The sequence below is a fragment of the Haemaphysalis longicornis genome, unplaced genomic scaffold (assembly GCF_048455015.1).
Source record: "Haemaphysalis longicornis isolate Haplotype H1 unplaced genomic scaffold, Haemaphysalis longicornis Haplotype H1 scaffold_1, whole genome shotgun sequence".
In the NCBI taxonomy this organism is placed as follows: Eukaryota; Metazoa; Arthropoda; class Arachnida; order Ixodida; family Ixodidae; genus Haemaphysalis; species Haemaphysalis longicornis.
Genome location: NW_027526203.1, coordinates 357,910,827 through 357,924,026, shown reverse-complemented (window position 1 = coordinate 357,924,026; position 13,200 = coordinate 357,910,827).

The following is a 13,200-nucleotide window of genomic DNA, read 5'->3' as shown; positions in this document are numbered from 1 at the left end:
TTGGTGTTACCGTCTCCTATCATTACCATTCTTTTCTCTTTGCGTCCTTTCCTTCTTCTCCCCGCTACTACGACTGAGAGTTTTGACCAACCGTTGTTGTGAGCACTGCATATACACCTATTAGCCTTCATACTCGCCTAATTGCTACTCCTGTAATTATAGCATGCTCAAGTTACTCAAGTAGGCCTCAGCACATGTCTCTAACACACGCTTCCAAGTCGAAGGCCACGATACACTCACTGGGTGCACCTTAAGTCAGTTAGAGACGCGTGCATCCGTCGTAGAGTTCGGTATAAGCGTGCTCGTCTCGATTTTTTGGGGCCCGGGGAACGATTCCCCGACTCAAAGTGACGCAATTTTCTTTTCAACTCAATTGCTTCACTTTGTTTGTGGGAGCTTTTCGGATAAATTTGTCCTCACTGCAAGCATTCTCTCTACTGCGTTTCATTCTTTATGCCGTCAGTTATTTTGTGCGCCATCTTTTCGCCACGACGCCTCATTTTCGTAATAGAGAGCAAACGAGTGCTTCCGCACTGATAAAAACCTTTCGGGATCCGCCAACACAAGCTTCGCATACGGTAAACGCTCGCTATTACGATCGGGGCAGGCAACTGACTTCGTTATGAGGGGTGCTTTGCTAAAAGTGGTAATGAGTAGCTCTGCCTGCACTAGAGTTGGGACCGTGAAAACTACAAGTAAATGGAGAATCCGAATAAAGTGATTTCGTAAATTTAAACGAGGGTTTACTGTACGTTAGAAATGACACGCGCAATGAGACATTCGAGTCCATGTCGTCGGTTCGATGAGGCGTCATCTACGTTGGCTTTACTACTAGGAAGACTGCCGGAAAACGGGCCTCGAGAAACTCTCCCAAAGGAGAGCACGCAATCCAAGAGACAGGAAGAAAAAGAAAGCCCATCAGCGCGGTTTCGCTTCCTTGCCCGCAACACTGGCCGGCGAGCACGCAACTCGTTAGGCGAAGGCTATCGCAGTGACACTGGGCCCAATTGCTTTCGCCCGCCACCACTAGTTGCGTGCACGCGGTGCGCCCGTTATTGTCGCCTGTCAATTAATAACGAACGCGGTTGCGGTTTTTCGAGCCGACCTGCCTCCCAGGGCATACCTGAACGCGCTAAAAGAAAAGAGAAGCGCCGCGCGTCATTGTTCCCGGACGTCGTGCGCGCTGCCTCGAACGCTGCACGCACCCAGTTCCCAAGAGAAAAATCGGAGCCGCGCTCGAGGCGGGGACAGGCCCGGCTCTATCTCTTCTCGCCGAGGGAGCACGCATGTTGCTCGCCGGCGCATATTTTTTCGCGATTTGAGACCAGCAGGTCACTACACTCGCACGCGACAGGACACTGCAGCGACCGCAACCGCGGTTTCTCTCGCGGGAGAAGCCGAGGCAGCCGCCGTAGACTTTCTTGGGGAGGAATACAGGACGCCTCAGACTACGTGCGCGCGCTTATGCATGTAGGTCGACTGACATGTAAACTCTTCGCGCTAAAAGCGACTCAAACGGGACGCCGTCAGCGAAGCATTGCAGGGAAGTTAGGTTTGGTTGCACGGAACGGATGCAGGATATGAAACTCGCTAAGGGCACTTTACGGGACGAGTTAGGTAAAGAAATACAGTGCATAATATTCGAGCAGATATAACTCACACGCGAAAATTCAGCGTACTCCTTTTTTTTTACCACATGATTCGTCTCATCACAGTGACTTCTTTTTTTTATCTCAATGTTTAGAATAAATAGCTTTTATTTGAACGCAGTGACATTTCTTTACTTCAATGTTTGGAATAAATAGAAATATACCACTCCTCCACCCTGTGATGTCGTAAAGCTAAGGCTTGCCTTTTATCCAAAAGGCATTGAGCAAATTTAATTTCCTAATTTGTGACTTCACGAGTAGCAGAGCGGAAAACGTTTTGGGGAGCAATGGGAGCTTGCTTTCGCTATTCATTCTTGTTTTTAATCTCATCCCTCAAAGTTCTGACACTGCAGCATATCGCAGGTTTGCACTGTATGGGGACAATAATCTGCTGGTGTATAAACTAACTCGTTTCTTCCCTAGTCTAGAGGCACAGTTTGAACGAAGAGCGCTTTCAGAAGAAAAGTTACAAGCCCTTCTTTCTTATAAATTAACCACTCAAGAATGAAAATATTGCTGTCGAATATAGGAAGAGCTACATCTGGATTATAGGAGCGCCATGGTTGAGGCCTCTGGAGTAACTTACACCACCTGAGATTCTTTAACGCACACCTAATGTGCGCGGTCGTCCACTTACTTCGCAGCAGTCAAGCCATGAACAGGTTTTGAATCGGCGATTTGGCGAGACACAGCGGAACGAGAAACAGGCTTCACGCGCTCACCGTTGACATCCCCGTTCTGCTGGTGGGAGATTTCAACGTGCACGTCTCACGGCCCGATTTGACCTGACTGCTGTGCTCCGTGGTCGAGTGGTTTGGGCTGGTGTGTTACACGGACAGTAAGGTTTCTGCGACGCAAGAGGGAGACGGACAGCCCCAGGTTTGCCCACTTAAAGAAAACTCTAGTCCTCCCAAGTTTCATTCAGCTAATTACATAGGAAGCATGCTCAATAGCAAATTACAAACAAAACTGTTTTGTTTCACGCACTCCTTGAACTGCGCTCAGCTTCTCTGGTCATCCTTCTTCACAGAGTGGAAGCGCATTTAATTTTTTTTGACACTGTCGATCATGCCTAACAGCCGTTTCAGCAGACGACATAGATGTTCATTGACTAACAGTGCAGTGTTTTTTTGTGAAGCCAATGTCAAATATGCCCATTCGATCATGCTTCCAGTGTTTTCTGTGTGCTCAACGCTAACGTTTGTGTCGATATTTAAGGGTTACGATGATATTCTACACGGATGTTGCGGTTTTTTTTTTTGTTCGTGCACGGTGACACGTTTCAATATCTTCTTTTTTGATCAGTTTCGCAATGGTCTGCCCAATGTTTTCAAGGAATCTTGGGAGGTTTTTGTTAATCCTATGTGGAGCTCTCTTTGCTTCTACATTTCTATTTGCGGTGTACTGCTCCAGGGCTACTATACTATGGCCGCTTCATTTTGTTTATTGCCTTTAATCTATCACCGGGCAATTGGCTTGCAGCTCTTAACTCTGTATTTTTTTTTGTCGTTCTGAGAGCCTTTATTTCTACCAAGACTAGACATACTTAATGCTTATGAAGAGCACGCTTTCTTTCGGCTCCAGCATTTCACAAGTCAGATTGCCACCGGAGTCATGAAATTCTTGCCGAAAGGCATCTTTGAGCTCATAGCATGTATTCGAGAATTTATTAGCAGGTGTTCTTTGGCACGTTGACGCCTAGCGAAGACAAACAACCGACACCATGACACGTCAACTGGCGGCAGCAGCAGCAGCAGCAGTGAATCTAAACGTACTTTTAAAAAGTCCCAAACGAAACGAAACGTGTGTACAGTGTTACATTGGCGAAGGCAACCCGTACCGAGCTCCGCCGCCTCTGTCATGTATTGGTAGCGTGGGGGACGAGCGGCCAGGCGAACAGCTGCCTCAGTGTTGACGACAAAGAGCCGAGCGCAAAAACTTAATTGCTTTACTGCGGGGCGAGGTGAACAGCGATGATTACAGGAGCAGCGCTCTGGCGTGCATACACGACTCGAGCAGGGTGCTTACGAGAACGCCATTTCCCGGCTTCGTGATAGCCGGCGTACGTTGAGTCTGAGAGAGGAAGGGACAGGAGATGTCGTTGAGCGGAGTCTGTTCGAAGAGTCAAGTCTCAACACGACCCTGCTTGTCGGGACTTGTTTGAGGAGGTCGGGCTTTGCTGCAGCACACGACAACTTCAACACACTACACCAAACTTCTAGCACGCTCGCACAGGTTAGCGGCGCGCTGAATCGTAACTACAACTGTCAGAAAAACATCATGCCCAAGAGGCAAGCCTCTGGACAACATTTATGTCATGTCATCATGCGATCGTTCCAACATTCCGAAGCATCTCTTTTTAGCTGGATAAATAAGGCAGGCCTTGGAAGGAAACTGTCCTGCAGCCTGTCACGGCAGACCATCACAACCAAAATAAACTAATGTGAACACTCTGATCTTCTATGAATTGTAACTAAGCTTAAAAATTTGGATAACATTGGAAGCTGGAGAAACAAGGTTGCCTCAAATGGGACCTGCGTATTCATACCCAACCCTTGCATATTGCGTCCAAGACTCCACCAGTTCAGCTGTAAAAGTAACTGTTCTCCCACATACTTTGGGACTATTTATGTACGAGCAGCGTAGCCTTTATAGCAAGCTGTAGCCTGCGCCACTTCCAACAATGAAGCGGCGCAGAACGTTATTTTTATCCCGCCGCAGTCCCCGAACGTGTAGAAGTCTAGAACTGTCGATTGGGTGGAACTCCCCCTTTTGGCCCATGTGGCACCAGGACTGCCAGAACCTAGCTTTTCGAGAGGTTAGTGGCTCATCCTTATCATCATCATCAACAACAACAATAACAATAACAACAACAACAACAACAACAGCCTACTCAGGTCCACTGCAGGGCGAAGGCCCCTCCCACTGGCTTTCAACAGGTCCTGTCCTGCGGCGCTCGGGACCAGTGTTGGCCACCGAATTTCCGTATTTCATCCTTCCGTCGTGTTATTGGCTTTCCCCTTCTTCTAGACCCATCTCTTGGTAACAACTATGTTATCATAATTGTCCAGCGGTTGTCGGTTCGTCTCACTAGATGGCCAACTCAAGTCAATTTCTTTTTCTTTACTTGAACTATGATGTCATCTACTCGAGTTTGTTCCCTTATCCAGGAACCTCGTTTCCTGGCCCTGAGTATTACTCCTATTATTATCCGTTCCATGGCCCGTTGAGCGGATCTTTGCTTTCGAGTTGTTGAGTAAGGCGCCAAGTTTCAGCGCCGCATGTCATCACTGGCAGTATGCACTGGTAGTATATTTTTTTCTTTTCAATGACACAGGTAGCTTACCTTTCATTATTTGGGAGTGTTTGTCGAGTGCTTCCCAGCCCGTACCTATTCTGCGCCTGATTTCTCTCTCGTGGTTGGGGTCAGCGCTAACCATTTGTCCGAGGTAGTTATATTCTTCTAATTCTTCTATAGCGCTTCGTTTCCAAAGCTGAAGAGGGCGCTGTAGGCATGCTCATTCTTCATTACTTTTGAATTTATTCATTTTTATTTTTAGCCCCATTGCCATGCTTTCTGATTGTAGTTCCTCAAACATTGTTTGCATGTGTTCTGCAGTCCCACTCAGCTATACTATGTTGTCTGCAAACCTGAAATGACTCAAGTATTATCCGGTTATCCTTAATACTGCGTTTTCCCAGTCAACTTTCTGAATACCCCCTCCAGACATGCTGATAACAGTTGTGGCGAGATAATGCCTCCCTGTCTTACTCCCTTTCGGATCGGGAATTCATCGATTTGCTTGTGGAGGGTTATTCTGCCCGTGCATTTCTTATGTATGTCGTCTAGGGGTCTCATGTAGGCCTCTTCTATACACTGGTCCTTTAATGCTTTCATCATGGTTTGTACTGAGTTAAACGCTTTCTCATGGTCTATAAATGCCATGTAAATGGGTTTAATGTATTCTGCGGATTTTTCTATTACTTGATTGACAACATGGATGTGATCCATGGTAGAGTACCCTTTCCTATATCCAGCCTGCTCTCTGGGTTGTTGGGACCCCAGGTTGTCTCCAATGCGGTTAACTATAACCTTGGTAAATAGCTTGTAGACAACTGAGAGCAGGCTGATGGGTCTGTAATTCTTATGGTCCTTGGTATCTCTCTTTTTATGAAACAGAATAACGTTGGCGTTAATCTAGGCTGTTGGTACTTTTTGAGTCCTTAAGCATTCCGGAAATAGTGCAGCAAGCTTTTCCAGTGTTAAATCTCCTCCCTCCTTCAAAACATCCACTGTTATGCCGTCATCACCTGCAGTTTTTCCTCTTTTCATGTCCTTGAGAGTCTTTCCTACTTCCTTTATAGTAACTAGTGGGACATCGCAAGTGAAGCTTGTACTCTCAGTAGTTTCCCCTGGTCTAACGTCGCTGACATATAATCTGGTTCTGCTACCTTTATTATCTCGTCCATGTGTGCGTAATGTCACCCTGTTAGTCTCTGAGCGCGTAAATTCTGTCTTTGCACATGGTGAGCTTCCTCTTAGTTGCTTTCAAACTTCCTCCAATTTGCAGCGTTTCCTCGATCACTGCCACGTTATAAGCACGAATGTCGTTTGTTTTACTTCTGTTAATCAATTTAGGCAGCTCTGCTGACTCAATTCGATCCATCGCACTTGACAGCTGCATCTTCTTAAGTTTCGCAATTAGTTCATCTGTTTTTTTAGTCAGTTTTCCAGTTTCTTTCCTACATGTTGCTTCTACCACAGCTGCTGCAGATTCTGTGATTGCCGTTGTTAGGTTGCCATTTAGCCTGTCTACACTATCCTCGGCCTCCTTGTTGAGAAGCGCAAATTTGTTTTGATGAGTTATTTTAAACTCCTCCGTCCTGGCTCTGACTAACTGCATGCTGGGTTTTTTACCTTTCACGAGTTTCCTTCTTTCTCTTTGGAGATTTAAGCTTACCTTGCTCCTAACCATCCTCTGATGGCTGCTCCGAATCTTACTTAGCACCTCTACGTCCTGCACAGTGCCCGGGTTGTCACTTTAATGAAGTCAAATACCTGGGCTGTCACCCAAAATGAAGTCAATTTCGTTTTTTGTTGCACCATCAGGACTTTTCCTTGTCCATTTCCTATTATTTCGTTTGTAGAAGAATGTGTTCATTAACCGCAGATTATTTCTTCCCGCCAATCCCACCAGTGTATTTCATCAACTGTTACGATTGTCTGTTCCAAAGTTTCCCACTGACCTTTCTCCCATTTGCTGCTCACCTACTTTTGCGCTGAAGTCTCCCATCACGATCGCGAACTGTATTGTTCCCTTCTTCATTGCTGATTCCACGTGCTTCATCATCGTAGCTGATCGTTGGTGCATAGGCCTGTACTATCTTTAACCTGTAACGCTTGTTTAGCTTGATCACAATTGCTGCGACTCTTTCGTTAATGCTGAAGAATCCTTCCACGTTGGCTGCTAATTCTTTATGGGTTAGGAATCCCACTTCGTGTTCTTTCTTTTCGTGAAGTCTTCTGTAGCCCAAAATATGCCCGCTATTCAGCTCCATGAAGCCCTCTCGTTTTTATTTTTGTTGTTGTTGTTGTTTTGTTTTGTTTGTTTTTTTTCTTCTAACTTCCCTTAACCCTATAATAACCCTCTTAAGGTCCGATAGCTCCTCTAGTAATACAGCTAAGCTTCCCTCACTAGACAGGGTTCGTGAGTTGAACGTTTCCAGGGTCAAGTTCCGAAGGCAGCCTGTGCGGACCCAAAGATTCTTAGCACTCTCTGCTGTAGCGCCGGCCTGACCGCCGCTGTGGTCGGGTGCTATACAGCTGCTGGGGACTGAGGGCCGAAATTTGCTTTGGCAAGTCATAGGAGGTTGTGGCCAACTACTAAACCAGGGTGGCCAGATCCTTCTCTTCTGAAGGAGTGCTGTTTCTGTATAAAAGAGCCTTCCCAGCATTGTTGGACCTATCTGGTTTAGCCTGTCAGGTATCCGGGATGACGGTTACTTCCAGAGCAAGCAGCGCTTCATATCTGCGTTGGGTAGGCTCAGAGAGCCAGACTACATTTCGGCGCCACTTGGACTGGCGGGCAAGCTTCTCATGCGTACGCGGGAAGGACGCGCACTGCTTGAACCCTAGTTGTGCTTGCTTTAAATATGACTCCGCGGCGGCTCTGGTGAGGAAGAACAGTGCACTCTGGCACGCACAGCCGGCCAATAAAAATAAAGAAATGAACAAAATTTTGTTGATGAAAAAATGTTGATTAAGGTTGAAAGGAAAAAGGTTTAAAGGAAAAAAGGTTGACGGGGTTAGCGGCTAACAATAAGCAAAGTTATCGTGAATGAGGTCATGCAGCATGAACGGGGCGTTTTATAGATAATGCAATTATTTTCGTCAAGCGAAGATTAAAACTACAAACAATGAAGTAAGGCCATTAACTCGATGGAGACGAAAAGAGAAAATTCGGAGGCAAAGAATGGACTCGGACAGCGCAGGACAGGAGCGGGTGGAGGTCAATGGGAGAGGCCTTCGTCCTGCAGCGGACCTATATAGCTGTTTTTGTTGTTGTTGTTCTTGATGATGATGCTGATTATAAAAATAAAAAAATAATAATAATAATAATAATAATAATAATAATAATAATAATAATAATAATAATAATAATAATAATAATAATAATAATCAATCAATCATGTTTATTTACGTGCCCAGGAACAGCCAGAGGCCTGAGTGCTGGCGCACGGGTAGTTACATGAAAACAAAATACAAGAAACATATAGCAAGAAACACACAAGCGACAAGACACACACAAATTGAAGTAGTGAAAATGACAGAAATAAAGCACAGGCGGAGCCTGGGTACAGGTGAAAAATAAAAAAAGAAGATGCCTATGTTGCTCTGCCCGTCGTAAAGGCCACACGACAGGCAGAGCAACAAAGTTTGACAGTAATACAACAAAAACAACGGCAAGAGTGTAGAGACAAATGAAAAGACGAACAAATGACAGTAAACAGTTTCAAAAATAGGCAACTATCAGTTGGATAGACACAACCGCAGAGAAACCAAATTCCAGAAAAAAAAGAACGACAGACATATCATAGGTGTTTTACATACTGTATTCAACAGCGCTGTACGGTAAACTGTAAAGGATTTCTGAAAGATATATGTCAAGGCGTTCAAATAAGCGGTTGTAATAATTCTGTATTCTGCGCACAGGAGAATAATCAATCAATCAATCAATCAATCAATCAATCAATCAATCAATCAATCAATCAATCAATCAATCAATCAGTCATTTAGTTGCGTGCCCAGGAACAGCCGGGGTCGGCCTTTGTGCTGGCGCACGGAAACAGAAACACACGAAACATAATGTACACATCTTTCAAAAACAAAATAAAATACAAAATACAAAAAAAAACGAAAGGATAGCTTATGTTGAAGTTACGAAATGAAAGTCGTTTAAGTGCATGAACTCAAGGATAAAAGACAAATGCAGAATAAGAAAAGTTGGCAGTTACGCCAATACAAACTCACAGACATGTTTGCGAAACAGAGTAGGGCAATCATTAAATAAATCAAGGTAATCCGAGTACCGATTGTACGTGCATTGCAGTCGGCACACAGGGCACAAGACACGCAGACAATTGGGGTTGCAAAAGGTATCATGTTTCCTGGTCCACTTTTGCGGCACATAAAGACGAACATGCTGTAGCAGCTCACCACAAGACACTATGCCGTGCATAATTTTAAAGAGGAAGAGAATATCAGCCTTGTTCCGCCGGGAAGTTAAGCATGATAGCGTCAATGAAGAGGGCGATCCAGGGTTATAATTACTACTATCGCCAAAACGATGGTTGAGGATAGATATGAACTTATTTTGGACCCTTTCTACAAGCTTACGGTTTGTTTTGCTCGTGCTGTTCCAGACAACAGATGCATATTCAAGCTGAGGACGACATATAGTTGTGTAGAGCTTGAGAAGAGAAATCGGCTCCTTGAACTCCTTGGACACGGGACAGACAACGCCAAGCGATCGAAGAGCTCTACGAGTAATTACCTGAATATGTGGAGAGAAGCTCAGCTTACTGTCGAAAGTGACGCCTAGGTCATTAACCTCTACCACACGTGGGAGTAATTCACCGTTGATGTTATAGGGAAACAAGATGTTGTCAGTCTTTCTTGTGTATGTCATTACCTTAGTTTTAGATGTATTAATGAGGAGTTTGTTGCATGAGCACCAATGCGAGAAGGACGAGATTGCTCTCTGGAGAGCGGAACAGCAGGCAGAGTTGGAAACAGATTTAAATATTTTTACATCATCGGCATATAAAAGAAAATTACAATCATTAAATATTGTCGCGACATCATTTATAAAGATTGAGAAGAGAAGTGGTCCGAGAACTGAGCCCTGAGGGACACCAATGGTGACCTCATAGGAAAGAGAAGACTGTCCATTTATATGCACAAAACATGACCTATCACATAGATAATTGCATATAAGAGATATCAGGGATGGTTGTATATCAAGCTCAGATAGTTTTTTGGCTAAGAGCTCGTGGCAGACGACATCAAAAGCCTTGCTTAAATCAAAGTAGACTACATCAAGTTGACCTCTCCCTTGCACAGCTTCCGAAGCATGCAGCATGAAGTTGACGAGATTGGTAGTGGTCGATCGGCCCGCGAAAAAACCATGCTGTTCAGGTATTAATGTGGTATTTATACTGAATGTGAGTAGTTTATGCAGTATTGACTCAAACAATTTAGAAGCAGCACATAGAATAGATATCGGTCGGTAGTTCGTGGGGTCCAATTTAGAACCTGTCTTAAATACAGGAACAGCCCTTGCATTCTTCCATCGAGCGGGGAACTTGCCAGACTTGAGAGAAGTTTGAAATATACACGTCAATACTGGAACTAGGATATCACCAAACGCTTTCAGTACGGCAGAAGGAATGCCGTCAGGGCCGCATGAAAATGACGATTTCAATTGTTTCAGAGCTTTCAAAACGAGACTTTCCGAAACCAGCACTTCTGAGTTTTTACAGTAACCTAGAGATTGTGGAGGGGGGCAAGCTGCACTGTTGTTGCCATAAGTGGAACGGAATTGTCGGGCAAAGGCATTGGCAACGTCCGATATGCTCTCTCCTCGTTCATCGATGAGGTTAATGTTCCCAGGTGAATTTTTACATGTTTGAGAACGGACGTGGCCCCACAAAGCTTTTGCATTGCGTGTTGCATCAGCCTCAACCACGGCAATGTAATTCGACCTATCGCGCCTAACCAGACATTTACAAAGAGATCTGAGTTGACGAAATTCATTCTGCCACCTTTCCTGCCCCGTTTTCTTAGCTTGCTTGTGCGCTCGATTTTTCCTCCCCAAAGCTCGTTTAAGTTCAGCAGAAAACCAACGCGGAAAATTGCCTTTCTTTTCAAATTTTCGGGCAACAAAGCTCCTCAAGCCATCGTGAACAACTTCAGTAAAAAAATCGGTCTGTTCATCAACGTCGTTGAGGTTAGCTATTGGTGACCAATCAGTGTTACTAAGAAAGTGAAATAAACCAATGTAGTCACCACGAGCAAAGTCGTAACTACTGCTTCCTGGTGTGCAAACAGGGGGACTGTAATGGAGGAGAGATACGTTATGCAATGAAATATGTAGTGACGGATGAAACTTGTCCGGTTTTACAAGGTTAGTATGACTGCGCGAGACGTCGACAGCTTCCAAGCTAGTCAGACACAAATCTAAGACGTTCCCACATGAATTCCTAATGAGGTTGCACTGCTGCAAGGAAGTAAAGGAAATAAAATCAAATAGAAGGTCACACTTCGGAGATATTGGATGAGACGCCTGACTGACCCGCTGAGTCTCCCAAGAATAATAATAATAATAATAATAATCAATCAATCAATCAATCAATCAATCAATCAATCAACCTTTATTTTTGGTGCCCAGGAACAACCCTAGGGTCTTGGTACTGGTACACCATATACAAGCATTCATAAAAACAAACTAAAATCAAGACAACACAACACAGATAACCGTATATATGAAAGAAACAATAAGATAAAAATAGTTACAGAGATCCCAGAAAGCAAACAGCAAAACAGCAAAAAAAAAAAAAGGAAGCCTAGTTTTAGAAGCCATGACACCCGGCCAGCAAAACGTTGAAGGCACGTGAAAAATTGAAAATACACAAGCAAATACTCAATGCACATGACGGAGATAGATTATACACATAAAACAAAGGTTTTGTAACAAAATGTTAGGAAGTTTCAAAATGGAAAAACGAAGTTCAGCGTTACAAGCACTGACACTTAAACCGACAGAAATTCAAGCAACACAAAATCAGGAAAAGTGAAAAACAAACAAGCAAGATGATGATTTGCATAAAATAAATACGGAACAGAAATACGGCACATATATGACATAAAGGCACTTAAGTTACAACAGTTTTCAATTCATTAGAGAACAAAGACAAAGAGCTCTGGAATATATCAAGACGATCAGAATATTCATTATATGCACATTGTATTCTGCAGATGGACGAGCATCGTTTACTTAAAGCATCTGTTCTGAAAGTTCGAAATCTTCGGAAAAGTTTGTTCGGCAAGTTGACATTGATAAGTGCAACCAAGTCATCACACAAAATATCACCATGAAGAAGTTTATAAAGAAAGATAATGTCAGCTCTCATTCGTCGACACCAAAGGGAAGGAATACTTTTGAGACAAGACGTGCTGCCGTTATAATAATAATAATAATAATAATAATAATAATAATAATAATAATAATAATAATAATAATAATAATAATAATAATAATAATAATAATAATAATAATAATAATAATAATAATATATAACGCAGAGGCAAAGAAGAAGCGCCTGCGGTCATCGGGCGCTTCTCTTTCGAACTGGGATGTTGATGCTGAAGCAGAAAAACTTTCCCCACAAGCTTTAACAATACCAGAAACCTAGCACACACGTTCTCGCGTGCCAAATTTGTTCTACACTGCTGATAGTATGTATACTCACCAAAACGATCATGATACAGCAAATCGATCATGATACAGACAGCTCCTAAACTATATTTTGGCCCGAGGCCTCCGGGTTCTTCTCTCTCTGCCCAAATTGAGCAAGCGGTGTTGACTGTCCGGCCGCACAAAGACAACTCCCGGCCCAGAAAACGGAGAGGGCCAGGAATAAGCGGAGGATTAAAGTTCAGTGTGACAGCGTGGCCCACCGGTCTCGTTGCGGCCCGTCGCGACCGAGACCGGCCGACAATAGGGGAGAGCTTCGCGTAAACTCGAGAGGTTGAAACCGGTTCGTAAACATCCCCCTCCGTCTCCGCAAATTAGACCAAGAACGCACGAGGCAAATTGAATTGCGCGCGGTCTACTTTCCCGATTCCATTGTATGCGCATGGGCTAGAATCCACACATGCACATTCATGCTCGGAGGTGGCGCTGTCAATAATGGAGCGCGGAAAGGGAGACGGAATGACTCGGGTGCTGGTTTTCGCCGTCGCACGCAGAGGCGTCATTTGTAGGCAACG